The sequence below is a fragment of the Pongo pygmaeus genome, chromosome 4, assembly GCF_028885625.2.
Source record: "Pongo pygmaeus isolate AG05252 chromosome 4, NHGRI_mPonPyg2-v2.0_pri, whole genome shotgun sequence".
Taxonomy (NCBI): Eukaryota; Metazoa; Chordata; class Mammalia; order Primates; family Hominidae; genus Pongo; species Pongo pygmaeus.
This window is the reverse complement of record NC_072377.2, coordinates 6,704,893-6,732,665: the sequence shown is the minus strand read 5'-3', so window position 1 is coordinate 6,732,665 and position 27,773 is coordinate 6,704,893. Positions and strand designations below refer to the sequence as shown.

Sequence of the window (27,773 nt, the reverse complement as noted above, 5' to 3'; positions counted from 1 at the left end):
TCTGGCAAACACAGCACACTGAGTTTGCCACAACATGTTTAGGAGGTAAAATCTTTGGGGCTCTGTAATTGATTCAACGTGGAAGAAGGAGAGAGGAAGTTCAGAGAGCTTCCAGGTTTCCACCAAGGAGGTCAGAACAGGATGCCTCAGATCATGAACACAGGAGCCACTGCCTGAGCAAGTAAGATGGTGCGTTCATTTTAAAATCACTGTGTAGCTTAACACTCACTGCCTGTTTTAACATGTGTCCTGCATTCCATTTATTGGAGAAATGTTTCTTTTTCTTTATTTTTTTAAATGAATATAATTTACAATGTAAAAGTTCAAATAAAATGAAAGTGACACAGAAAAATCCTCACTTTTCAATATTCGTTTCTCATCTAATGAAGACCCCTTCCCTTCTCTATTTCTCCTGGCTCCCTGCCTTGGGCCTAAAGCAACAACCAGAAGCCTTCCTGGGTGTTTACATTACAGCACACCAGACTGCAGGCACCGCCGCCCCAGACACTTTTTGCAGCTAAAGTCACCAAGTTTGCCATGCCCATAACTGAGATCATTGGCAGCCCAGCACCAAGCCTCACTGGCATCAAGGGCAACGGGTTAGTAAGCATGGCTCCGCACAGGTAAGCAGTTCTAGGAAATGGGAAGAAACCTAGACCATTCATCTCAGGGTAAGTTTGCTGGATTTTCTCTCTGTTTTAAGAGTCTTTCAACAGGGCATACAGCCCGTTCTCAAGTTTAGATTTCTGTTTTTGTTAAGAACAGGGGCTGTGGAACGAATTTGCCTGACTTTGCTGTCATTCTGCCATTTCCTAGCTGTGTGGCCTCAGGCAAACTGATTAAACTTACTGTCCTCAGAATGGGGAAAATTGTTGTAACTCATGCTTGGGATTATGTGAAGATGAAAAGCAGGCATGTCCGTGAAGTGCTTACAAGAGGGACCAGCGCAGCGTACCTATTCTGTGCGTCCTACTCATCCACTGTTCCTTCTCCCTGGTTCTTGAAGAAGCTGGAGTTTTCTTTCAGTCTTCTGCTTCTCCTGTTGCTTCCTCTAACTGAAGGAAGAATCAGTCCATGGCTTCTGCTCCATGCTTTTTGCTCTTGGTTCGGGCTCCAACTTCCCCATTAATGGAAGAGAATGGCTCTCCTGCTCCCAGCTCTAATGAACTAATTAATTTTTCTATTTCTCTAATCATTCTCTATTCCCTGCCAAACCCTCTGGGTGTCTGTTTTGTTCTATTGTTCAAGCCCGGACTTTGAGGGTAGGCTGGGGGCATTGCTAGTCCCCATAATTGCTAATCCAGGCACTTGAGTCATTATCTTCTATACGTCACACTCAACAACCAGAAGGAAGTGCAGCCTCATGGGCCTCGGAAAGGAAACCACCCACAGGCTTGTGCGCCTTCTTCGCAGGCCAGGCTTTCCTTCTCCCATGGTAAGAAGGTGAAGACTTGTCAATTTGTGAGTCAGGCGATCAAGGTCAAATTGACATACTCTAGAAGATTACATGCCGTGTGGAACAGTACTGGGCAGGCGACCCACTGGGACAGGGGCTCAGTTAGGAGGCTATGGCAGTCCCGCAGGAGATTCTGGGGGTGGGGGTTGAATGGGAAGCAGCATGGATTTGGATGCAGCATGGATATTGAAGTAGAGCCAGCCATGGGGAGCGAGTGGGGAGGGAGGCAAAGAGTGAACAAAGCATCCGTTCGGGTTGGTGGCCTCAGCCATGGATGAAAGTCTTATTTCCTGAGATGGGGGACACTGGGCGGAGCAGGAAGCATCCCTCTTTAGGAAACGCTAGGTTGGAGATGTCCCTCGTACATCCCCAGGAGACAGTTGGACACAGAGGCTTGCATTTAGAAGAGAAGCCAGTCTGGAAAGGGCCGTCACAGAGCAAGCCCTGCCTGGCTGGCATGTAGCAGAGCTGCATGGGGTGAGCTCACCCGGGCGGGGATGGGTGTGGAAAGCACACAGAAGCAGGGTAAGAGCAGCCTGAGGGTGTGGGGGGAGGTGGACGGAGATGTGGGCTTGTCATTTGTCTTTGAGAATTCGCTGCGTGGCATTTTAAACCTGTTTAAATTTCTGAGTAGGTTTGAGGTTTGTGTTGTAAGTTTTCAAGGCCCTATTCAATAAAATATCTGGGTAATTACTACACTCAGGAAACTGGCGCAAGTCCACTGAGGCCTAAAAATAGCAAGTTTACAGACCTGTGGATTCTTTTCTCATGACAGTGAGGCCTCACAGGCCCTGCCAGGCAGCCCGGGAGGTGCAGGCCCCCCTTAGAGACACAGACAGAGGCTGGACACAGAGCCTGGTTGGCCGAGACCTTTCCAGTGAATTCTGTGCCACCAGAAGGACAGGCATAGGCAATGGCTGGTGCCCTCACCAGTGGGCTGTTTGTTGAGAAAAATGCTGCTTGTAATTTTACTTTCCTTCTGAATTTTAGCCATTACCCGGATGACGGCTAAAATCACAAAGGGCACAGAAGCACAAAGGCCAGGGGCAAGGGTGGGGAGAAGCATGGGACAGCCACATTCTAGACATGGTGGTGGCATCCCTGAAAATCAGTGAGTGACTGAGGCAATCCATTTCTGAGGTTTTAATCACATACATAATCATTGGTTGTGAAAAAGAGTTTCAACACCAGCAAAGACATGACCACAAAACCAATGTTTAGGGAAAAACACAGAAGACATTATTCACAGCTGTTGTCCATTCATTTACTTCCTTGAATTGGAAGAGTGGTTTTAGCTGTGAAATGCCTCCATGCAGCTGGGAGAACATGGTCTCTTCCATGAGAGTATTTGAGGACCTCAACCCTAGGTCCGGACTCTGCTTTACAACTGTAATTCAAGGCGTTGGTATTGGAAGGAGGGTCCAGGAGAACGAATCCTGCTACACAAAGAGGCTTGCAGGAGGTGTGTTACTGCCAGGGAGCTGTCCACAGTGTACTTACTTCTCCTTGAAGACACCTTGAGAAAGGACAGCACATACTGGTAGTGATCTTGGCAATCTGTCTTAGGCCAGGCACAGAGGCTGAGACGGAGGGTCACTTTTTTCTTTTTTTGTTTTGCTTTTGTTTTTTTTTTTTTTTTTTTGAGACAGAGTCGCACTCTGTCACCCAGGCTGGAGTGCAGTGGCGCAATCTCGGCTCACTGCAACCCCCGCCTCCCGGGTTCAAGTGATTCTCCTGCCTCAGCCTCCTGAGTAGCTGGGATTACAGGTGCATACCACCACTCCTGACTAATATTTTTGTATTTTTAGTAGAGACGGGGTTTCACCATGCTGGCCAGGCTGGTCTCAAACTCCTGACCTCAGGTGATCTGCCCACCTCAGCCTCCCAAAGTGCTGGGATTACAGGCGTGAGCCACTGCGCCCGGCCTCTTTTTTCTTTCTTTCTTTCTTTCTTTTTTTTTTTTTAATAGACATGGGGTCTTCCTATGTTTCCCAGGAGTTGGAGACCAGCCTGGACAACATAGGAAGACCCCATCTCTATTAAAAAAAGAAAAAAAAATTAGGTGTGGTGGTGCATGCTTATGATCCCAGGCTCAGGAGGCTGCAGTGGGAGAATCATCTGGGCCTAGGAGGTCAAAGCTGCGGTGAGTTATGATGGCGCCACTGCACTCCAGCCTGGGCAACAGAGTAAGGCCCTGTCTGGAAAAAGAGAGGGGAGGGAGGGGGAAGGGGAGGGGAGGGGGAAGGAGAGGGGAGGGGAGGGGGAAGGAGAGGGAAGGGGAAGGGGAGGGGGAGGGAGGAGGAGGGGGGAAGGGGAGGGAGAGGGGAAGGGGAGGGGGAAGGAGAGGGAAGGGGGAGGGGAGGGGGAGGGAGGAGGAGGGGGGAAGGGGAGGGAGAGGGGAAGGGGAGGGGAGGGGGAAGGAGAGGGGAGGGGAGGGGGAAGGAGAGGGAAGGGGAAGGGGAGGGGGAGGGAGGAGGAGGGGGGAAGGGGAGGGAGAGGGGAAGGGGAGGGGGAAGGAGAGGGAAGGGGGAGGGGAGGGGGAGGGAGGAGGAGGGGGGAAGGGGAGGGAGAGGGGGAAGGAGAGGGGAGGGGAGGGGGAAGGAGAGGGAAGGGGAAGGGGAGGGGGAGGGAGGAGGAGGGGGGAAGGGGAGGGAGAGGGGAAGGGGAGGGGAGGGGGAAGGAGAGGGGAGGGGAGGGGGAAGGAGAGGGAAGGGGAAGGGGAGGGGGAGGGAGGAGGAGGGGGGAAGGGGAGGGAGAGGGGGAAGGAGAGGGGAGGGGGAAGGAGAGGGGAGGGGGAAGGAGAGGGAAGGGGAGGGGGAAGGAGAGGGAAGGGGGAGGGGAGGGGGAGGGAGGAGGAGGGGGGAAGGGGAGGGAGAGGGGAAGGGGAGAGGGAGGGAGGAGGAGGGGAAGGAAAGGAAAGGAAAAAGGAAAGGAAAGAGGCAGCCTGCCTAGCGTTGCGGAAGATCCCATGCACCTCTCTGGAAAGTGGGAAGTAGTCATGATGTGTCAAAGAGCATGCTGGCCCAGGGTGTGCTCTGTTTGGCCCGCTCTATGCTTTTTCAATGTTTAGTGAATCTCTTTATTAGTTAGCTCTTGCTCATTTATGCTGCAGTCATTTATACATCCCCAGGACTTATACTTGCTCATTTATACATCCCCAGGACCTCAGCGGCTCGTAGGAACGACATGGCACACATTGGTGGTGGCTCTCCTCCCAGGCACTACCCCTCATCTTGTCTCCCGTGTTTGGGCACCCAGGCTGGAGTAGCAACCCATCTCAGTCAATGGCAAAGGAAGGTGAGACATGGCGAAACTACACATTTGCCCTCAAGATTCTGCTGGATGTAGCAATGTCATGCCAAATTCCATACCATTGGCCAACGCAATGCCAGGGAGCCCTGCAAGGCACGTAGTGAGGGTGGGATGTGTGAGCCTCTGACTAAGAGGACAGACAGAATACTTGAGAATAAATGGGAGGCTCTATTTTTCTTCTTTTTTTGACGTCTCGATGCAGCAGGAATGGGAGGTTCTAATACCATCTCACTCATCCTTTGGACCAAGGACGCCTCTCCCATGTACCATGCCCCATGCCTCTCTCTCACCATGGCCCAGTCCACGCGTGGAGGTCCCAGTTGGTGCTCAGGTTCACAGCCCCTACACTAATAAATGGAGTGCTGTTTACCGCCTCGGTCTGGCTAGCTTTAAACACAGCCACTACTAAGCATTTTTATGATAAAAAGCAATCACCTTAAAGAGCACTGGATATTCTGACTTCAAGATGTCCAGAAACAAGAGGAAAAAAACATTTCAACACTGTCAAAAATTTTGCCCTGTCTTTGTGGCCAGCAACCTCTTGATTCTTAGATGGTTAAGTGCATCTCCTTGTGCGTTTAATATTCAGTTATTCAATGACTCTACCTGTGGTTCTTCCCATGTGGTGGGTGCAGGGTGCATGGCCAGCGATGGATGGCAGGAATCCAGCCCCGTGGCGCTTCCCATCAAGGGCTCAGAATCACGACTGACGGTCAGACTCCCTCACGGCCCCAGCGTTATTCCTGTACCTGAAAGCAGGCACAAAGGCAAGGTTTTCAGGGCAGGTGTTCAATATTCTGTGTAAAAAAACGTCAGTGTTACTAACAGAGTGAGCAGCGGGTAGAATGTGAGTCACCTCGGAGGGATGCTGGCTTTGTTCTGTAATTGTTCTGTAATAAAAGAGTTTCTAGAGACTGGAAACAGCAGAAAAGATGCACCATTGACACAAATTGTCATGTGCATTGCACAAACAGTTTCTCATTCAGGGGCATTTTCCACAGCCTCTACCTTACCGTCAGCGGTCCAGCCCCTGCCTGGACACCTCTATTGGGTCCATTTGTCATGATTCCACTCTCTCCTCCTTCTCTAGGTTCTAGTGTTGTCACCACCTTGCTGGCATTCTTACCCCGGCCACCCCGAACCCCTTCAGACCCTCGGCTGCAGCCTGCTTCCACGCTGCAGAGCCTGAGCACTGCCCTCTCTGTGTGGGAAAGCTGTCCGTGAGCCGTTCAAGCGCCCCACCCCCAACTTTCTGTCAACCCTGGAATCTGGCTCAGCTGTCCTCAGGGAGGCCCTCTCTTGTGTCTCTGGTCCTTTGACACATAGTCAGTTCATTGCCGGTTTACTCACTTATGTCCCTGTGTTAGCTGCCTGTACCTGGGGATAGCGATGATGCCAACTCTGTCCACTCTTGTATGGAAAAGCTCAGCAAAGGGCCTGGCAGACAGCTGTGTCCAATGCATAGTTGTTGACTGAATAAAAACAAAGTCGCTGACTCTCCCTAATCCTAGACCCTCATCTCCAGGCCAGCCTGACTTTTAGCCACTCACCCACTTGCTGAAGCCTGGAACCTACCAGAGCTGGTTTGCCCGTAGCCCCTGCGCAAGCCTCGGGCTGCCTTGTCTCTGACCTGTGCCTCAGGGTGCAGTGCTTCCTGGACACTCCCCTCACCTCACCTTTGCCTCTCCCAGTGCAGTGCCAGCCTTCCAGACCCAGGTCCAACCAAAACCTCTGCAAAGCTTTCCTGGCTGCATCAACCTTAAAGTAATGAAATTCGGAGAGAGAAATTTGTAACAATTGTGAAAATTACTGTGGTGATTGTGAAAATGAATAATAGGGCTTTTCTTATTGCCTTGAATTACGTTAGCTCTTCCACTTTTTAATTTTCACCCTTTTGCTCAGCATCGCCAGTGAACTATAGGCTTTGTCCCAGCAGGAGCCTTGCCACCCCCCGGAATCTGAGCCCTTCACTAGACCCAGCTCCATGGCCTGCAGGCAGGAAGCCCTCAGTGAACACAGGCTGGCGTGGTGTGAATTCACCCCCCTGCCTCTCCACTCCTTTGTGCTTCCCAGGAGGGGCAATGCAACAGGCATTGCAGCAGGGATTGCAACAGGCATCCCCAGCATCACAGGGCAGAAACTCTCCACAAAAGTCTCAAACTAAACTGAGAGAGACATTATGCACTTACAAGTGCTCCAAACAGCAAAAGAGTGAGGCTGAGGACAAGAAAAGTATTGACGACTGTAAATATTTAAGGAGTAACCGAGTCAATGCCAAGGATGCTGAGCTCTGAGCCAAACCACATTCAGGAAGAGATCAACATAGAGCACAAAAGACTTAGGTGTTCACATTTGCTTGAAAATGTAAGTAGTTACTAAGTAAAAACTAAAAGATTGGCTAGGTGTGGTGGCTCATTCCAGCACTTTGAGAGGCCAAAGCGGGAGGATCACTTGAGGCCAGGAAGTTGAGACAGCCTGGGCAATATGGCAAAACCCTGTCTCTACAAAACGCTTTTAAAAATTAGCCGGGCACGGTAGTGTGCACCTGTAATCCCAGCTACTGGGGAGGGTGGCCCGAGCCTGGGAGACGAAGGCTGCAGTGAGCTGCGTTTGCACCACTGCACTCCAGCCTGGGTGACAGAGCGAGACCTTATCTCAAAAGGAAAAAAAAAAATTGAAATGGGTTGCTTAATTAGGAAAGTCATATTCATGGCCCTAAAACTTTCAAAGAAATTGTCACATATGGTACAAGAAGATATATTCAATTTGCTTTGTCTTCCTCTTCAGGTCAATCACATAATCTTTGTAAAATTCACTTCCATTCCTTTTGAATGGGACTTGTGCTTCTCAACTGGAATGATACTTTGCATCGTAAAGTTAGAGAGGGATCTTGGCTAACTTTTTTTTCCAGAGAAGCTGACTCTTTCCAGGACAAAGCACTCAGCATATTTTAGAGACACAGATCATAACACGTGTTTTCCAGAAGGCACACAGCTATTGGAGGGAGATGGGAGAAATTTCACCTCTTTCTTTTACACTAATTCCTAAGGAGGAGTTTGTGAAGTTTGGAGTGTCATAAGAAATACATGCATAAATGCTGTAATTATATTATTAGTTAAAGGCTTGACTAGTAAGACAGATGAATCCATTTCAAGTCTAAACAATAAAATGACAAACCATAAAGGTGGTTCTCAAATTATTTCATGGGGGAGATAGAAAGCTGTGTTCTAAAAGTATTGTATTTGCAAAATGCCTGAAGCAAACAAAACATGCTGCCGAGGGAATTCATTTCCAGAATTCAAACTTTTGAAACAGCTATGAACAGTTATTGCCAACACTAGCACATTATTTATATCCTGCTAGCTTAGAAGTTCTTAAAAACTAGATAAGTTTAATTTCACATTGTAACTTCTTGGGACTGAAAGTCTCCTGATGTCTAAAATGTGACCTATAATTTCATGGGAGAAAAAAATGATATTTATGTTAAATGTAAGCCCATTATTGGATAAATCTTCTAAATATGCACGTTTTTTATGAGAGAAAGATTTGAAGACAAAAAAAGTTTCCAACTAGTGGATCATGAAACATAAAGCAGTGGTTCAGTGGATTAGTATAATATTTTAAGAATAATGACCAACCACTGTGAAGGGGAAAAATATTCCTAGAGTACCTTTTCTGACCATGAGTCATGCTTAGAATTTCCTCACCCAATCAAATACATATATTCACCATCTGCCTTTACACTTCACATTTAAAACATTAATGCAGGCTAGGTGCAGTGGCTTATGCCTGTAATCTCAGCACTTTGGGAGGCTGAGGCAGGAGGATCACTAGAGCCCAGGAGTTCAAGACCAGCCTGGGCAACATAGCGAGACTGCGTCTTTACAAAATAAAAATTAAAAAATTAGCCAGATGTGGTGGCATGCACTTGTATAGTTCCAGCTGTTCCAGAGGCTGAGGTGGGAGATTGCTTGAGGAGTTCGAGACTGCAGTGAACTATGATCACACTGCTGTACTCCAGCCTGGGCAATAGAGCGAGACCTTGTCTCCAGAGGAAAAAAAGCAAAACAAAACTTTAATGCATTTTGAATTTATTTTGTGTAAGACATAAAATAGGAAATTTATTTTTTTCTAAATGATAATGCATTCCAATATACTATTTCTCCAGTTATTGAGATTATGATATCATAAATTCTTACAGAAACTTGAGTACATTTCTAAAGTTTCTATTGCATTCCAGTGACTGGTCTATTTATTTGTTGACCAAAAAAATACTGTTTTGATTATTAGACTGTAAATTGATGTTTACTATCTAGTAAGAGGATACTTCTCCTCCAAAATTAAATGTTATTTTACCGAAAAAATCTTGTATATTCAAGCAAATGTATTGTTCTAGATAAATCAGGACAATTTTGGTAAGTTCAAGAACAAAACCCCAACGGAGTTCTATAAATTTAAATGTATTATATTACATTTTTAGATTCTATAAATGGAATTTATCAACTTGTGCTAAATACATGTAAGAATTAATACAGGAAGTCCTAGCCAGAGCAATCAGGCAAAAGAAAGAAACAAAAAGACATTCAAATTGGAAAAGAGGAAGTCAAAACTATCTGTTTGTTAATGATATAATTATATACATTATATAATTATGTATATATAGAAAACCCTGAAGACTCCTAGATCTCATAAATAAACTCAGTGAACTCTCAGGTTATAAAATCAGTGTAGGGAAATCCATAGCAATGCTATACAACAACAATGACCAAGCTGAGAATGAAATCAAGAACTCAATTCCTTTTACAATAACCACAAAAAAAGCTAGGAATATACTTAACCACAAAGGTGAAATATGTCTACAAGGAGAACTACAAAATACGGCTAAAAGAAATAATAGATGATACAAATAAATAGAAGTACATCACATGCTTATAGATTAGAAAAATCAATATTGTGAAAATGGCCATACTGCCCAAAGCAATCTACAGATTCAATGCAATTCCTATTAATATACCAACATCATTTTTCATAGAATTAGAAAAACAATCCTAAAATTCACATGAAACTGAAAAAGAGCCTGAATATCCAAAACAATGCTAAACGAAAATAACAAATTTGGAGGCATCATATTACCTGACTTCAAATTTTACGACAAGGGCTATAGTAACCAAAACAGCATGTTATTGGTATAAAGGTAGATACATAGACCCATGGAACAGAATAAAGAACCATAAATAAAGCCAGATACTTACAATCAATTGATCTTTGACAAAGCACACAAAAACATAAACCGGTGAAAGGACACCCTATTCAATAAATGATGCTGGGAAAATCGGATAGTCACATGTAGAAGAATGAAGCTAGATCTCTGTCTCTCACCATATAAAAAATTAACTCTAAATGAATTGAAGACTTAAATCTAAGACCTGAAACCATAAAAAAATTCCAGAAGAAAACCTAGAAAAAACTCTTCTGGACATTGGCCTAGGCAAAGAATTTAAGACTAAGATCCCAAAATCAAATGCAACAAAAACAAAAATAAATAAATGGGACGTAATTAAACTAAAAAGCTTCTCCACAACAAAAGAAATAATCAACAAAGTAAACAGACAACCTACACAATGGGAGAAAATATTTGCAAAGTATGGCTCTGACAAATAACTAATATCCAGAATCTACAAGAACTCAAACCAATTAGCAAGAAAAAATATAATCTTATTAAGAAGCGAACAAGTGCCATGAGTAGACAATTCTCAAAAGAAGACATACATGCAGACAACAAATATATGAAAAAATGTTCAACATCACTAATCATCAGGGAAATACAAATTCAAACTGGAGTGCGATACCACCTTACCCCAACCAGAATGGCCATTATTAAAAAGTCAAAAAACAATAGATGTTGGAGTGGATGTGATGAAAAGTGAACATTCATACATTGCTAGTGGGGATGTAAATTAACACATTCTCTATGGAAAACAGTTTGGAGATTTCTCAAAGAACTAAACCTACCATTCAACCCAGCAATCCCTCTATTGTGTATCTACTTAAAGGTAAGGAAGTCATTAAATCAAAAAGACAACTGGACATGTATGTTTATCGAAGCACAATTCACAATTGCAAAGATATGGAATCAACCTAAGTGCCCATCAAACAATGAGTGGATATAGAAAATATATATATATATACACCATATATATACGATATATATATCATATATATCGTATATATATATCATATATATGATATATGTGTCATATATATCCTATATATATATAACCATATATATATCATGAAATACTACTTAGCCATAAAAAAAAGAAATAATGTCTTTTTCAACAACTTGGATTGAACTACAGGCCATTATCCATGTGACGTAACTCAGGAATGGAATGGAAAACCAAATATCACATGTTCTCACTTATAAGTGGAAGCTGAGCTATGGGTATGCAAAGGCATACAGACTGGTATAGTGGACGTTGAAGACTCAGAAGCGGGGAGGGTGGGTAAGCGTGAGGGATAGAAAACTACCTATAAGGTACAACATACACTACTTGGGTGATGTGATGGGTACAATAAAATCTCAGACTTCACCACTATACAATTCATCCATGTAACCCCAAACCACTTGGACTCTTAAAGCTATTGAAATTAAAAATTTAAAGTTAAAATTAAAACATAAAATAAATTCAAAAAATAAATAGACATAGGTTTGATATCTATAATATGTAAATAGCTTTAATAAATTAAAAGATTATAAACAATCCATTACAAAGGAAATATGTAAATAAATCATGCATATCCATACTATGAAATCCTTTGTAGGAGTTAAAAATGAGATATAACTATACAACTGTAAAAAGAACTCCTAAATGTGTTCTTGAATGGAAAGCAACCTGGGGAATAGCATATTCAGTATGATTCTATTTTTATGGAAGCTATATGTTTGTGTTTAGATGTAAATGTACAACTAAAAGTATGTGAAGTTGCCGATGAGTGTGAGCATGAGAGAGGCTTCAAATCATATTTTATTATGTAAATTTGTGGTTCTATAATTCAAAAAAAAGAACACAAGTCTCCAATCCAGAAGAATGCTCTTATTCAAAAATTTTATGTCTTGAAGTAAAGTGTTAATTACTTTGCAGTGACTCTGCACATTTTTTAAGTTTATTGCTAGTATTTACATAGTTTTAAATGAAAATATGTAGGCTTTTTTCAGCTTTTCAAGTTATTGCTGCTATGTTGGAAAAATACTGATTTCTGTGTCTTGGATTGCTAACCAGCCATCCAATTAGAGTTTATCAATTAAAGTAGTGTTAATCAATTGATTCCCTTCGATTTTTCAGATAGACAATCAAATCATCTATAAAGACAGATAGTATCATTTCCTACTTTGCAGTATGCAGCTTCATATTTTTCTTATCTTATTGCATTATCTAAAATCATTACACAATGCAAATGCAAATCAATGATGAACCATACGAGTAATAGTAGGCATTTTCTGTTGTTCTTGATTTTAATGAAAATCATTATATTCTTTAATTGTTAAATATTCTTTAGTTGCTGCTTCCAGTGGGTTATTATGTTATTATGAAAATGATATTCTATCCCTAGTTCTAGAAGCTTTTTAAAATTCAGAAAGAAATACTCTGAAGTACCTTTTTTATATTTATCAAAATATCCTATAGTCTTTCTCTCCTGACCTTTTTATTCATTCAAGAATTATAGAGAGACTTCATTTATGTTAAATCACATTCACATTCAAGCAATAAAATCTGTTTAGCCATGCTATATTATTACTAGACTATACTGCTAGACAATATACAGTAATATTTTATTAAAAGTTTCACTTCTGTGATACTCCTGTAGTTTAAATCATGGTATTTGTTTCTTAAAGTTATCATCATGATTATTTGTAAGAATTATCTGGCCATCCCAACATTGAATACAGATTTTTGATAAATTTTAAATTTTCAAGAGCCCTTTCTGGTGTTCTATTTCTTTAAAAATCCATTTGAATTATTTGCACCTTTATAACAAAATGTCTATTTCATCAGAGATTTCAAGTTTATATAGCAGCTGGCATGTTACCTTAGGGAAAACAAAATGATACAAATATTTGATTAATGTAAAAGAAGTCATGAAAGGAGGAAAAAGGAACACAAAGCAGGTGAATCAAACAGAAAGAAAATAGTAACATGGTAGATATAAACATAACTGTATCAATAATTATATTAAACATAAATGGTCTAAACGCTCCAAGAAAAAGATTTAAGATTGTCAGTTGAGGCTATTAAAACCAGCTATATGCTGCTTCCAAGAGATAATAATTTAAATATCAGGACACAAAAAGATTGAATGTAAAATGATGAGAAAAGGTATGCCAAGAAAACCAAACCAAAGCTAGTATAAATGTACATATATATATTCTTTTTTTTTTTTTTTTTGAGACAAATTCTCACTCTGTCATCCAGGCTGGAGTGCAGTGGTGCAATCTCAGGTCACTGCAACCTCTGCCTCCCAGGCTCATGCAATCCTCCAACCTCAGCCTCTCAAGTAGCTGGGCCACAGGCATGCACCACCACACTCCAGGTTTCACCATGTTGTCCATCCTGGTGTAGAACTCCTGGAATCAAGTGATCTACCCACCTTGGCCTCCCAAAGTGCTGGGATTATAGGCATAGAAAGCTAGTATATTTATACTAATATCAGACAGAGTTGACTTTAAGGCAAGAAGTGTTACTAAAGATAAACATTGGAAAATGGTAATGGGGTCAGTTCACTAGGAAGATATCATAAATTTTAATCTGCATCAATCTAATAACAGAACTTCAAAATACATGTAGAGCAAAACTAACAAAATATGAACAACAAGTAAATAAATTCACAACCATAATGGTAGATTTTAATGCATTTATTTCAAAGCAGATAATTTGAATAACACAATTAGCAAGGTTGGCCTAATTATCATTTATAGAATACTGCACTCTAAATCCATAGTATACACATTCTTTTTAATTGCATGTGAAACATTTCCCAGAATTGATTATAGCTGGTCAGTAAATCAAGCTCCCAAAATTTCAAAAAATTTAAATAATGAAGATAATTTTCTCAGAAAGTTAGCTTGGGAAAAAAGAAACTGGAAAATCCCTACTTGTTTGAAAATTAAGCTATACAGTTCTAATAACCTATGGGTGAAAGAAGATATCAGAAAGAATATTAGAGAATATGTGGAACTGAGTGATAAAGACTATATGACACATGAAAACCTGGCAAAGATTTTAAGCCATTGATAAGGTTTGGTTGTGTCCCCACCCAAATCTCCTCTTGAGTTGTAGTTCCCACAATCCTCATGTGTTGTGGGAGGCACCTAGTGGGAGGTAATTGAATCATAGGGCGGTTTCCCCCATACTGTTCTCATGATAGTGAGGGAGTCTCATGAGATCTGATGGTTTTATAAGCTTCTGGCATCTCCCCTGCTGGTACTCATTTCTCTCTCCTGCTGCCCTATGAAGAGGTGCTTTCTGCCATGACTGTAAGTTTCCTGAGGCCTCCCCAGCCATGCAGAACTGTAAGTCAATTGAACTTCTTTTCTTTATAAATTACTCAGTCTCAAATATTTCTTCATAGCAGTGTGAGAATGGACTAAAACAGCCATTCTTAAAATAAAAATGCACAACCCGAAATTCATGTATTACAATGAAAAAAAAAAAAGACCAAAAGTCAATCTTAGTTTTCATCATAATCTTGAGAAACTGGAAAAAGAATAACAAATTTTTAAAAATAGAAGAGGCCGGGCGTGGTGGCACATGTCTGTAATCTCAGCACTTTGGGAGGCCAAGGGGGGCGAATCTCAAGGTCAGGAGTTTGAGACCAGCCTGGCCAACATGGTGAAACCCCATCTCTACTAAAAATACAGAAAAAATTACCTAGGCATGGTGGTGGGTGCCTGTAATCCCAGCTGCTCGGGAGGCAGAGGCATGAGAATCCCTTGAACCCAGGGGGCGGAGATTGCAGTGAGCCGAGATTGACCCACTGCACTCCAGCCCGGGCGACAGTGCAAGACTCTGTCTCAAAAAATATTAAATAAATAAATAAATAAAAAAGAATGCAATAAAAAACAAGAGCAGAAATTAATGAAATAGAAGGCAAATATGCAATACAGATAATCAACAAAGCAAAAAATGCTCATTCTTTGAAAATGAATACACACACACAATAAAACTGATCAAGAAAAAGAAAAAAGGAAGACTATATATAACCAACATCAAGAATAGAGAAAGGGAAATTACTATACATCCTACAGCCACCAATCTTACACAAACTCTTTCAGAGAATGAAGAAGAGGCAGCTTCCAAGTCACTTTTGAAGCCAGTGTAACCTTGAACCAAAATCTGTCAAGTATGTTACAAGAAAGGAAAATTATGGGCCAATCTCTTTTAGGACTATTGATGCAAAAATCCTAAATAAAATATAAACTAAATCTAGCGATATATAAAAATGATGATACATCAGGTCTAATGTGAGTTTATGACAATATAAGATGGGTTTAATATTTGAAAGTCAATCTATGTAATCTCTACATTAACATAAAAAGGAGAAAAATATGTGATCATCTAGGTAGATACAGAAAAGTTTTTAAAATAAGATTTAACACCTATTTGTGATTAAAAAGAAAACACAAAAATCTAATAGAAATCAGAAATAGCATGGTACATCTGTAATTTAATTTAAAAATTAGCAAAAAAACTAAAGTAAACCTGTTAATGATAAAATATTAAAACTTTTTCTCATGAAATTAGAAATGAGACACAGATATCCACTATCACATTTCTATTCACCCTTATATTAGAGGTCCTATCTGATGTGATAAGCCAAGAAAAATGAATAAATAAAGGCAAAAGAATTATAAAGAAATAAATAAAACCCATTATTTGCTGGTAACATAATTGTGTACACAGATAATCCAAAGAAATCTACACAGTATTCAAATCAATAAGCAAATTTAGCAAGGGTACAGAATACAAAGTCAATACACAAAACAATTAATTGTATTTCTGCATACTAAGAATAAATAAGTAGAACATGGATTTAAAAAAATATATTATTTACAATATCATAAAAATAAAATACCTACAAATAGATATATCAAAAGATGTATAGGATTTTTACACTGAAAACTGCAAAACTCTTTAGAGAAATTAAAGAATATTTATGTAAATGGAGGAATACGTCATCTCCGTGGATTGGAAAAACCAATATTGCAATCTGTCGCCCAGGCTAGAGTTCAGTGACGTGATCTTGGCTCACTGCAACCTCTGCCTCCTGAGTTCAAGTGATTCTCCTGCCTCAGCCTCCTGAGTATCTGGGATTACAGGCGCCACAATTCCCTCAAATTGATCTATAGGTTAGATGCAGTCCTAAGTAAAATTCCCACATTATTATTGTGGAAATTAGCAAGCTGATTCTAAAATGCATATAGAAATGCAAAATGCTAAGATTAGCCAAGAGAATCTTGAATTAAAAGAACAAAATTGTAGACCTCTGTCCCTTCAACTTCCAGCCTGTTAGTATCAGTTTTTTGTAGGCACGACTCATAAATGGCACTTGCCTGCGTGTGTGTGTGTGTGTGTGTGTATGTGTGTGTGGTGTTTTTTTGTTTGCTTTTTGTAGAGATGTGTCTTGCTGTGTTACCCAGACCAGTCTCAAACTCCTGGATTCAAGCAATCCTCCTGCCTTAGCCTCCCAAAATGCTGGGATTACAGGCATGAGCCACTGCTCCCAGCCACTTGCTTGTGCTTTGTTTTAAAGAACTTTTTGAAAGTTTTCTTTCTTACATGGGTACTTGTACCATCTATTTTTTAAAAATCTTATTGATGCGTTTTTGCTTGCTTCTATTATCTTGTTTTTTGGATTTATCTTCCACTTCCTTATTGTTTCATCCTTTGTCTTTTAATTAATTAATTTTTTTGCTGGTGTTGAGGAGGCACTTTATATTCTCTACTACTTTGAAGTTATATATCTTGGCTTTTAATTCTAGAAATGGTTATATTGGTGATTTTTAAATATAAGTGTCTTCCTTAATTTTCAGAGTTAAAATTTAAATGCTTTTGAAAATTTACCACCAAGTGCCCTAATCCACCCAATTGCCCGTTGCATACCTGCAAGTGCACACACATACTCCACAATGATTTTAATTGTCTTCTGTTTGTCACTTCTCCACATGTTTAACAGAATCTGGCATCTCATATGCAGTTATTTAATTGCACTGTTATTTTATTTTGCATTCCAAATCTTCTCTTTTGAGAATAATTTTGTTCTTTGTATTCTAACAGTCTTGTGCTCGCTCCCAGCCTTGTCTATAACTTTGTCTTTCTCAGTGCTGGCTTTTGCTTTGTCTCAGCCGGTAGGAGCACATTTTCATGTAACTCATTCTGCTGAAAACTTGAGTATTCAGTACACATTGGCAGAGTCTGTTATGGGTTGTTTTGGCTGCTTCCATTGACTAAAAATTAAAGTGAAATAAACTAAAAACATAAAATAATAGAATAAGTATATTAAAACATTCAAAAAGTTTTAAAAATAAAAAAAAGAAAAATAATTAGGGAAGAGTTTACCTTCTAGAGATCCAAAAATACTGTAAGAATGTTGTATTCCCAGAATCTTACATCTAGTAAATTATTATTATTGTTATCATTATTATTTTGAGATGGAGATTTTCTCTTATCACCTAGGCTGCAGTGCAATGGCACAATCTCAGCTCACTGCAACCTCCACCTCCCGGGTTCAAGCGATTCTCCACCCTAGCCTCCTGAGTAGCTGGGATTACGGGCACGTGCCACCATGCCCAGTTAATTTGTATTTTTAGTAGAGACGGGGTTTCACCATGTTGGACAGTCTGGTCTCGAACTCCTGACCTTAGGTGATCCACCCGCCTCAGCCTACCACAGTGCTGGGATTACAGTTGTGAGCCACTGCACCTGGCTTCATATATAGTAAATTAATAAGCACACAGACGACACTAAAACAGACCCAGATAGCTGTGGAACCCAGTAGATGAAAAGAGGTAGTATTTAAAATACCTGAGGAAAATACAAATGACTGGCTTTTCTTTAAGACAAAAAAATGGCCGGGTGTGGTGGCTTATGCCTGTAATCCCAGCACTTTGGGAGGCCGAGGCGGGCAGATCACGAGGTCAGGAGATTGAGACCACGGTAAAACCCCGTCTCTACTAAAAATACAAAAAAAAAAAAAAAAAAAATTAGCCGAGTGCGGTGGTGGGCGCCTGTAGTCCCAGCTACTCTGGAGGCTGAGGCAGGAGAATGGCATGAACCCGGGAGGCGGAGCTTGCAGTGAGCCGAGATGGTCCCATTGCACTCCAGCCTGGGCGACAGAGCGAGACAACCTCTCAAAAAAAAATAAAAATAAATAAATAAATAAAGCTGTATTTCTATTTCCCAATGCACATACAAATTTCAGATGTATTAGAGATTAAGATGTTTTAAAGTGAAACTACAAAGTTTAGATGTAATTATAGGAGGGTATTTATTAGACAATCTTTTTCTGATAGATTTTTGGGTTTAAAAAAGCCTTACCTACTTCTAAGACATAAAAACTGAGCACATTTTCTTGCTGAAAGGAAAAAGTTAAAAGACAAACACAAAGAGGGAAAATATTTGCAACTTATCCAACATATAAGTAATATATTTAATATATAAAGATCTATATCAAATCAATAAGAAAAAAATGGACATTTCCAGTAGAAAAAAGTGGGCAAAGGATGATGTTATCTATTGTTGCTAAGATGTGGGTAGCATCTTGTGTGTGAAGTGCATTCAACAGTGTCTATCAAACCTAGACATCCTTCTACCGCTGGGGGTCTGTCCTACAGAAACACAGCCATATGTGGCCAAAGTGACATGGATATGAGTATTCATTGATCATTTCTAATAGTGGAAATGCAAAGATAATAAGTATGCATATGTTGATAATAGACTAAATACAATATGTTCACCCATGCAAAGGATTACCATAGAACTTTTAAAAAAGATAATGTTATAGGAATTATTGATATCAATCTTTTTTTTTTTTTTAGTTGGAGTCTCGCTCTGTCGCCCGGGCTGGAGTGCAGTGGCATAATCTTGGCTCACTGCAAGCACCGCCTCCCGGGTTCACGCCATTCTCCTGCCTCAGCCTCCTGATCAAGTTTTTAAAAATACATACTTTATATAATTTCATTTGGCCAAAAAAGTGAAGTACACACACACACACACACACACACACACACACACACACAGAGTATAGGAAACATTTGGGGTATTAATTTTCTATTGCTGCTGTAACAAATTACCTCAAACTTAGTGACTTAAAACCACATAAACTTATTACGTTATAGTTCTGGAGGTCAGAAGTCCAGAATGAGTTTCACTGGGCTAAAGTGAAGGTGTTGGTAGGGCTGCTTTCTTCTGAAGGTTCTAAGGAGAGGGTCCCTTTCCTTGTCTTTTTCAGCTTCCAGTGTGGCCTGTATTCCTTGGCTTGTGGCCTGTTCCTCCCTCTTCACAGCGCATCACTTAGTCCTCTGCGTCCAGCATCACGTGGCCTTCTCCTCTTCAACCTGCCTGCCTCCCTCTTAAAGGACCCTTGAGATGACACTAGGTCCTCCTGGAAAATCCAAAGTAATCCCCAATCTCGAGATCCTTAATTTAATCATAGCTGCAAAATTTCTTTTGCCATGTAAGTTCACAATCACAGGTGCCAGAGATTAGGACATATTTGGAGCTATTTTTCAGTTGACCACAGTTAGGAATAACTACATAAACAAACCAGCAGCTATCTCAGAGGTGAGAGATTTGAAGTCAGGAGAAGTATCTAAATCTCTCTCTCTCTCTCTCTCTCACCCCCCCTTCAGCTGCAATGAGCACACATCATTTTTCTAATAAAAAACATAAAACTCAAAAATATAGAAGAAATAGAAAATGAATAATATAATAATGTGGTCTAGCGGCAGAGGTATCTCAAATTTTCCAAACATCAGTGCCAGGAGCTCTGAGCATAATCCCTGAGATGTGGGAGAGCTGGAGGGACATCTCCTATTTATCTGAGCCTGCTGTGTGTGTGTGAGGGTGCGTGAGTGAATGTGTGTGTGCACATATGCATGAATATGTGCGTCGGGAGTGTGAGAGTGTGCAGGTGGGTGTGACTGAGTGTGAGTGATATTGAGCACAGATATGAGTGTGTGAATGCTTGTGAATGTGACTGAGTGCATGTGCGAATGTGTGCGGGTGGGTGTGTTTTTGTTTGCATTTTGGGTGTGGAGAGAAGGAGGAAATAGCTCCATTGAAGAAGCATCATATTTTTAAAAAAGCTTTAATGAAAGCGGTGAAGGGAACCTGATTGTGTATTTAAGTGGTCCTAAAACCAAGGGCAGCTTTCTGCTAAGGCCTTTACATGCCAAGCTTCCAATCTTCAGAAACTTCCGCTGGAGCATCCACATTTCACAGGCAAGAGCAGCGAGGTTCAGGGGGTTAAATACCCGTCCCAGCGTTTCAGATACAGGCGGTGTGAGCCTAAAGCCAGCCCCTCACAGCTGTGCAGCGCTGGCTCCGTGCTGGCTCTGCCCCGGGCGCTGTCCTAAAGGTTAGCTGCTCCGCTGTGCTGAGCGTGCAGATGAGTGCCATCAGTAGAAATGGGCATTTAAACGTTCACGGATGCACTTTCATCTTTTCTGTACATTTCAGTTGTTAGAGGGTGTGATCTATTTTTAAATGTATTCACATATAATGGTTATTCTCTTGAATCTGGTGTTTCTGAGCCTGTTTTACCGAAATACTTTCTAGAACCTGGAATGCCGTTTTATTAGGAAGCGCATCCGGGTCGAAGAAGCAGGGGCGCTGTCCATGGTGTTAAAACACCTCGTTCAAACCTCAGAAAGTTTTTCTGCTTTTCACGGGGGCTGTGTGTGAGCAGCAGGGAACAATTTTCAACTTACAATTCGGGACTCACAGGAAAGAAAAGAAAATGTCTACTCTCCTAAGAGAAATCTGATCATCTGCCGGCATAAATGTTGGTTGACCTTGACTCTTCTCTTTGAATGCCCAAAAACCTGAACAAGGCAGTTGGGGCCAGGACAGCCCAGAAAGGCAGGTTTGAGTGGGGGCCCTGGGCTTTACAGAAACATTCTAGTGTTCATGGTGATCCTACCGAAGAGCCAGTGTCAAGAACCTCTGAGCCCCAGGACCCAGGTTTCCTTGCCTCTATCAAGATACAGGCCCCGCTACAGTACTGCTGAGAGCAAGAAATAGAAGCACCTGCAAGACAGTGCAGCCCTCACAAGCTAGACATTTGATGTCATGGGAAAACTTGCACCCAGGCAGTTGAGTGCACTTGTTCAGCAGACCTGTTGGGGATAATGGGAAGAGGGAGCATATCTGGCTGACCTTGAGGACAGAAAGGAACTCTCGTCAAAATTACTTGACCAAGAGAACATTCCAGGTGCCCAACTCTGCCAAACATAATAGGAAATATCTACCAGGAAAGTAAGAAAAACTTATGGGTTAAAACTGTACCGAGTCCTCCCTTCATTTCCATCAAGCTCGACCCAGACCCCTTACAGTGGTCCTGCTGATCTGCTGTGGCTGCCTTTCCAACCCTCCACTTTGGAGCACTGTCAATGCCTCCAGAAGGCCAGGCTCCTCCTGCCTGGAGCACTGGGCTGTTACTTCCTGTCTGGAAGCCCTGGACGGATGGGCTCCTTTCCACCTTTCTCACCTGTCCTGCCTCACCTTTGCTATGATGTCACCTTCTTGGAGAGGCCTTCTTTGGCCCCCCTGTCCCTCCCAGCACTGTGCCCCATGAGGTTCACACGTGCGTGAATTGGATTCTAATCGCACATTTGTTTTCACGGGTACTGGCTCATTGGCTTTCTCATCTAGGAGTTGCCCGTCAATAGGGGCTTCCACTGCCTACCCAGCAAGTGGTTCCATAAATAACTGTAGTGTGGTGGTGAGGCAGTTAATTTCCTTCAGATATAAGGGCTCAGACAGTAAATGTACACTCAAAAATACTCCTGTTGGGTTAGTCAGTTTTCTGGTTCCTGAACACATCTTGATTGATTTTTCAAAGGCACGCATGGCAGCCATCTGACCTGCTTCACACTTGCGATGGGAATTTCATCCCTTTTGGAAATGGGAAATGCCATTGTTACCTGTTTGAGTTTTAGTGACTTTCCCCTAACATGCTCAACTTTAAGCTGCTTTATCACACTACATATTAAATGTGTTTGTTTTGGAGAGGTTTTTATGGTACCCCAGGAGATAATTTCTGATGACCCTGTCAGAAACACAAGAATGGGGACAAGGGTGAGCAGCCAGGGTTAGAAATTCATATTTTTATAATCTATGCTATAGAAAAAGTCTTCAGGATCAGTACTCGTCTTTCCTGAGACTACTTGCAACAGTTCAAAATTGTCACAAATAGCCTTGAGACATGTGTGGTTTGATCTTTATTTATGGAGTTGTTGAAGGATTCTCAAAATTGCCCAAGGGTCACCTCCTCCCAGAAGCCTTCCCTGACTTTCCTGGAGTGTGGGAAGGTCGTTCCTTCCTCCCCGAAAGCCAACCTCAGAGCTGCCAATGCCCTCCCTCCAGGCTAATGTGTCTCCACAATCACCCCTCCACCCTCAGTCATGGTTTTCCTGGCAGCCACCCCCTTCAGACTGTGGGCTCTGTTGGAGTAGAACCCACAGTTTCCTCACCCTCGCATCTCCAGGACCCACAGCAGGAGTGGCATGCACAAAGATGGAGTGAATCCACCTTGAAAGGAGGGACAGCACAGGCACAGGGGCCTGGAGGCAGGAACACGAGCATCTGAACTGTCAGCTTCTCTCCTATCCCACCCCAACACATGGCACAGGTGGAAACCCAAGAACCCGTGGGGTTCACCTGGCCCTGAGCGTTCACCTGGTCCTGGAGTCATGCTCTGAACACAGTGGAGCAGGCACAGGCTGTGCGTCGCACACTGTCTGCTCTGCGGGAAGAAGCACGTCTGCTTCCCCAGGGCCACCCGTGACAGCCTCTGCACAGTGTCTATGCCTCTGCCTGCCCCAGAGGGTCTTTTTGAGATGGAGTCTTTCGCTGTCACCCAGGCTGGAGTGCAGTGGTGCAATCTTGGCTCACTGCAACCTCCGCCTCCCCGGTTCAAGTGATTCTCCTGCCTCAGCCTCCTGAGTAGCTGGTATTACAAGCACGAGCCACCATGCCCAGCTAATTTTTGTATTTTTAGTAGAGACGGCATTTCGCCATGTTGGCTAGGCTGGCCTCAAACCAGGAGGGTCTTAAACCCTTTCTATGAATTACTCTCCATTGAAATTAGTAATTTTTTGTGTATGTCGTGATATTTTCCAGTTCCAAGTCTTCTGAAAAGGGCAGGACACTAATTTGTAAAGGTTACTGTGATGGTAAATTTTATGTGTCAACTTGGCTAGGATACAGTGCCTCTTTGTTTGGTCAAACACTAATGCAGGTGTTGCTGTGAAGGTATTCTGTAGATGTCAGTAAAGGAGATTACCCCGGATAATGTGGTGGGCCTCATCCAATCAGTTGAAGGTCACAGGAGCAAAAACTGAAGTTTCCCAGAGAAGAAATTCTGCCTCAGGATGGCAGCATCATCTCCCGCCTGGGTTTCTAGCCTTCTGGCCTGTAGATTCCAGACTTGCCAGCCCCCACAGCTCAGTGAGGTAATGCTTAAAATAAATATATTTATCTATCCATCTATCCATTCTATCGGTTCTATCTCTCTGGAGAACTCTGACTGATACATGTACATATTTAAAATATAATACAGGTATCAAAACACCTGCATTAGGAATAGACGAACACACCCATATAAAGTATAAGCTTTTTGATAGAGGTATCTGGTTGACTTTCTGTATCAATCAATTGAATGAAGTCAATTGGGAAATTTCTGTCATTTTTGTTTTTCTTACGTCTCAAGAATCTGAGATGAAATCAAATCACTAATGTGTAATTAATGTTACTTAGCTACATGTTATGATTTGATTATTTATAGAAACCTATTGATATACAACAGTATTAATGTATCACATTTAACTTCACATTGTCTATGCATATGAAACATCTGATTACTACTTGTTTTACAGAATAGTGTCATTTTGCAAGGAAAATTAATATCCTGCTGTTGTTATTGTAGAGGGGATCTAATACCTGGGGATAAATCTCCTCTGTGAGAGTGAATCGAGGCAGAATCAAGAGAAGCAGGTGAGACCCGCTGTGAGTGGGTACCTCGCATCCCACACATCTACTTCCACCTATGAGGAGCCACAGGACCTGCCTGCCTGCCTGACCGCTCTCCGCAAGCCCGCAGAGCCTTTCTGCCCTTAGGCCACACGTGCCCAGCGTATGGTGCAAATAACCATTTGTCGAGTGTGCTGGACTGAGGCCTCAGTGCAAGCTTACCCCTGTGCAGGGTTAATGACAAACCCAAGGTGGGCAGCCTGGAGCTAGCCACAGTCCAAGCCAAAAGCTCCAGTGACATCTGCTCTATGTCCAAAAGGTAGAAGGAAAGGAAGGAACACAGTGTGCTAACTTATCTCAAATAAAATAATTACTTATTGCCAACATCAAGTATGAAATGTGAAGCTATTCTGTGCCAGTTACAGAAAAGCTATATTACTATGTATATTACAGAATAAATTACTAAGTTTTGACTAGAGTATAACATTTATTTGTCTTAATTTCTAGTAAGTTTTATTTGTTGAAATATAGACTCATAACATTCAAGACAGTGCTGGGTGTTGACTTCTGAACACAGCACACACTGGATAGTGTATGAAACGCTGTGCAACACAACAGGGCAAAAAATTGGAAACCTGCTTTTCTGCAGTAACTTTTCATTTGCCCTTAGACAACGAACATTGCACGGCTTATTTTGACAATGATGCTCTTGTATTCGTTGAATACGTCATCTAATTTGTAAGAATCTACGTTTTATTCCCATGTGACTTAATAAAGCATTTTCATTATGAATAAAAATGTAAACTGCATAAACATTTGTATTTTTTTTGAATTGGTTCTCTTAAGGGGGGGATAGGGCGTTGTTTTTCACTGCTTTATACAAATGTAAGGCATAGAATCATTCTCTTAAAAAATTAAAACAAAACATTTCATTAATTATTTACTTACTTGCCTAAAAATGTCTTTATGGCCAACAAATGGAACAGCTTTTGCACTTCAGAGTAAAATCTTCACGTTCACAAATCACCAGCAGCGCAGCAGAGCCAGCCATGGGAGGCAGACGAGGCACGAGACTTCCCAGAGCCTGTCGATCTCCGTCACTTGTCTGTCCTGGAGTCTGAGCCCTAGCGTCACCCCTCCAGCCCCGACCCTCTAGCCCAATTCCTCTAGTCCCGCCCTTCTATCTCCACCTCTCTAGCCCCACCCCCTAGCCCCGCCCCTCTGGCCCCACCGCTCTAGCTCCGCCTCTGTAGTCCCACTGCTCTAACCCCACCCTTCTAGCCTCACCTGTCTAACCCCACACCTCTAACCCCACCCCTTTAGCCCCACCCCAACCCCACCCTTTTAGCCCCACCCCTCTAGCTCCAGCCACTCTGGCCCCATCCTCTAGCCCCACTCATCTAGCACCACACCTCTAGCTCCATCCCTGTACCCCCACCCCTAACCTGACCCTTCTTGCCCTACTCCTCTAGCTGCACCCCTGTAGCTCCACTGCTTGGCCCCTGCTCCTCTGAGGCAGCCCTGCTCCTGTGAGGGATTTGAGCAAGCCCTTGAATTTGGCTTCTAGGCTTTCAGTAGCTCCCACCCACTTGCTACTTGATTTTGGACTTTTCATGTTGAAAGTTAAAGAAGCTTATTTCCCCACTGTGGTAGTAGCCAGCTTTTGTTGACTACACACACACACACACACACACACACACACACGATACACATTGCACACACACACCACACACAGATACACACACACCATACACACACACCCCACACAGATACACCACACAGACATACATACCACATACACACACACACACCACACACACACAGCACACAAAGACACACATACACAGCACACATACATGACACACAGATACATACACACACATACCACATACATACCACACATACAGATGCACACATTGCACAGGTACACAGATACACAGCACATGTACACACATGATATACATACACAACACATATACACACACATACAGTGACACACAAACACATACACCACAGATATAGTCACACACCACCACACACACCAACTCTTATGGATGGAACTGTGTCCCCAAGTTCCTATATTGAAGCCCTGCCCCCAGTGTGACTGTATTTACAGATGGAAGCATTAAGGAGGCTCTCAGGGTTAAACAAGGCCATGAGGGTGGGGCCCTCATCTAATAGGACTGGTGTCCTTACAGGAAGAGGAGAAGACACCAGAGCCCACTCTTTCTCTGAGCACACAGAGGAAAGGCTATGGTGAGGATGCAGCGAGAAGGTGCCATACACAGGACAGGAAGAGAGACCTCACCAGAAACCAACCCTGCTGGAACCTTGATCTTGGACCCCCAGCCTCCAGAACTGTGAGAAAATACATTTCAGTTGTGTCAGCGACCCAGTGTGTGATTTTGTTATTGCAGCCTGAGCTAATATAGTATCTAAAATTCCTTCCTGATCATCAAATTCAACCTGCATAATTCCAGCCATATAGAGGGCTGGTATAACATTTTCCAGGATGTCAGAATAATCAAGTTCCCCACAGCCTAGGTTATGGCAGAGTGAAAAATGGTGAACATGACTCTGAGGCAGGACTGTGAAGGTGTATTGTTGGCCCTGCTTGGTAAGAGCAAACCCCTTTGCATACAGTACTTGCAAATTGGAAAAGAAATTGAAAGCATTTGTCAGATCAATAGCTGCCTATCAAATGCCAGGAGCTGTGATAATATTTTCCAATAAAGGTGGAAGAGCAGCTGCTTTTGGAGTCACTGCCTAATTAAATTTATGGCAATCCACAGCCCATACCTTCTGAAAAAGCTGAATAGGTAAGCTAAATGGGGATGTAATAGTCTTTCAAGTTACTCAAAGAGAGTAACCTGGTCAAAGTTTACTGCAGAAATACTGCCAGTGCCACCATTCTTATATCTTTGAGGGTCATGCCAATCTCTGCAGTCTACTCAGGAATATGGTATTACTTTGGGTTTATTGTCCTAGAAGAAAGGAAAAGTTCCAGGAATTCTACCTGCTCTTTCCTCCCATACTAGCTCTTATTCCAAACATCAGAGAAGCAACGTGTGCAGTCTTTCCATTTCTGATGGCATGTATTCCAACTAATCTTGGCAGGCACTGGAAAATAACAGCAAAATGGACCCATGGCCAACTGGACCCACTGTGGAGCTCAGGCAAAAACTCCATTTATCATTTAAACAACATAAGCCTTCCCTTTCACTAGTGAAGCTCAGTGTTATCATTTTATTCCCACGAATTAGCATCAATTCAGAGCCATCATCTAGCAATTCTCCAAATTCTGAGAATTTCCTTTTCTCCACCGCACATTTGTCCTACTGAATGGACACTGGTCCTTTGGAGAATGCTTGGAGAAAGACTGACAGAACAAATATGTGGCAGCATTGCAGAGTCTTTAGTTGTATACCTAGTAGTTCAGTAACAGTACTGTCTTCCCCCTTGGACTCCAAGCTCTGTCAATACAGAGGTATGTCTGCTCAGCTCACTCTGAGATTCTCAGAACCTAGCACAGAACCAGACACATAGGGGGCTTGTGAATAATTTCTGAATGAATGAACCAGGGATGGGCTGAGGGAAAGAAAGTGACACGATGCTGGGCCCTACGCACACAGGTTTGGGACCAAAACTCCAGCTGCTCATAAAGTGTCCTGTACTCAAGCTTGTGCATCTGTCTCCCTCAGGCTCCCCAGTGCATGACAGCTTCATAGAACCAGGTTCCAGGTGTTCAGAATTCT

General features: G+C 42.2%; 2 long non-coding RNA genes across 3 annotated transcripts; one reads left to right on the top strand and one right to left on the bottom strand.

Annotated features, from left to right (window-relative positions):
• The first annotated feature begins 1,364 nt into the window (after positions 1 to 1,364).
• LOC129036899 (uncharacterized) lies at positions 1,365 to 19,609 on the top strand. Of its 2 annotated transcripts, none has more exons than XR_008502680.2 (3): positions 1,365 to 1,435; positions 4,618 to 4,753; positions 19,277 to 19,609. It is a non-coding gene; the product is annotated as an uncharacterized LOC129036899 (long non-coding RNA). The 2 variants fall into 2 exon arrangements; XR_010126327.1 differs by lacking the exon at positions 19,277 to 19,609 and adding an exon at positions 5,404 to 5,605.
• On the bottom strand, positions 5,431 to 25,175 carry LOC129036898 (uncharacterized). Its single transcript, XR_008502679.2, has 3 exons — positions 24,967 to 25,175; positions 6,445 to 6,526; positions 5,431 to 5,517 (listed from the first exon to the last, which is right to left on the bottom strand). It is a non-coding gene; the product is annotated as an uncharacterized LOC129036898 (long non-coding RNA).
• Between the last annotated feature and the right edge of the window lie 2,598 nt (positions 25,176 to 27,773).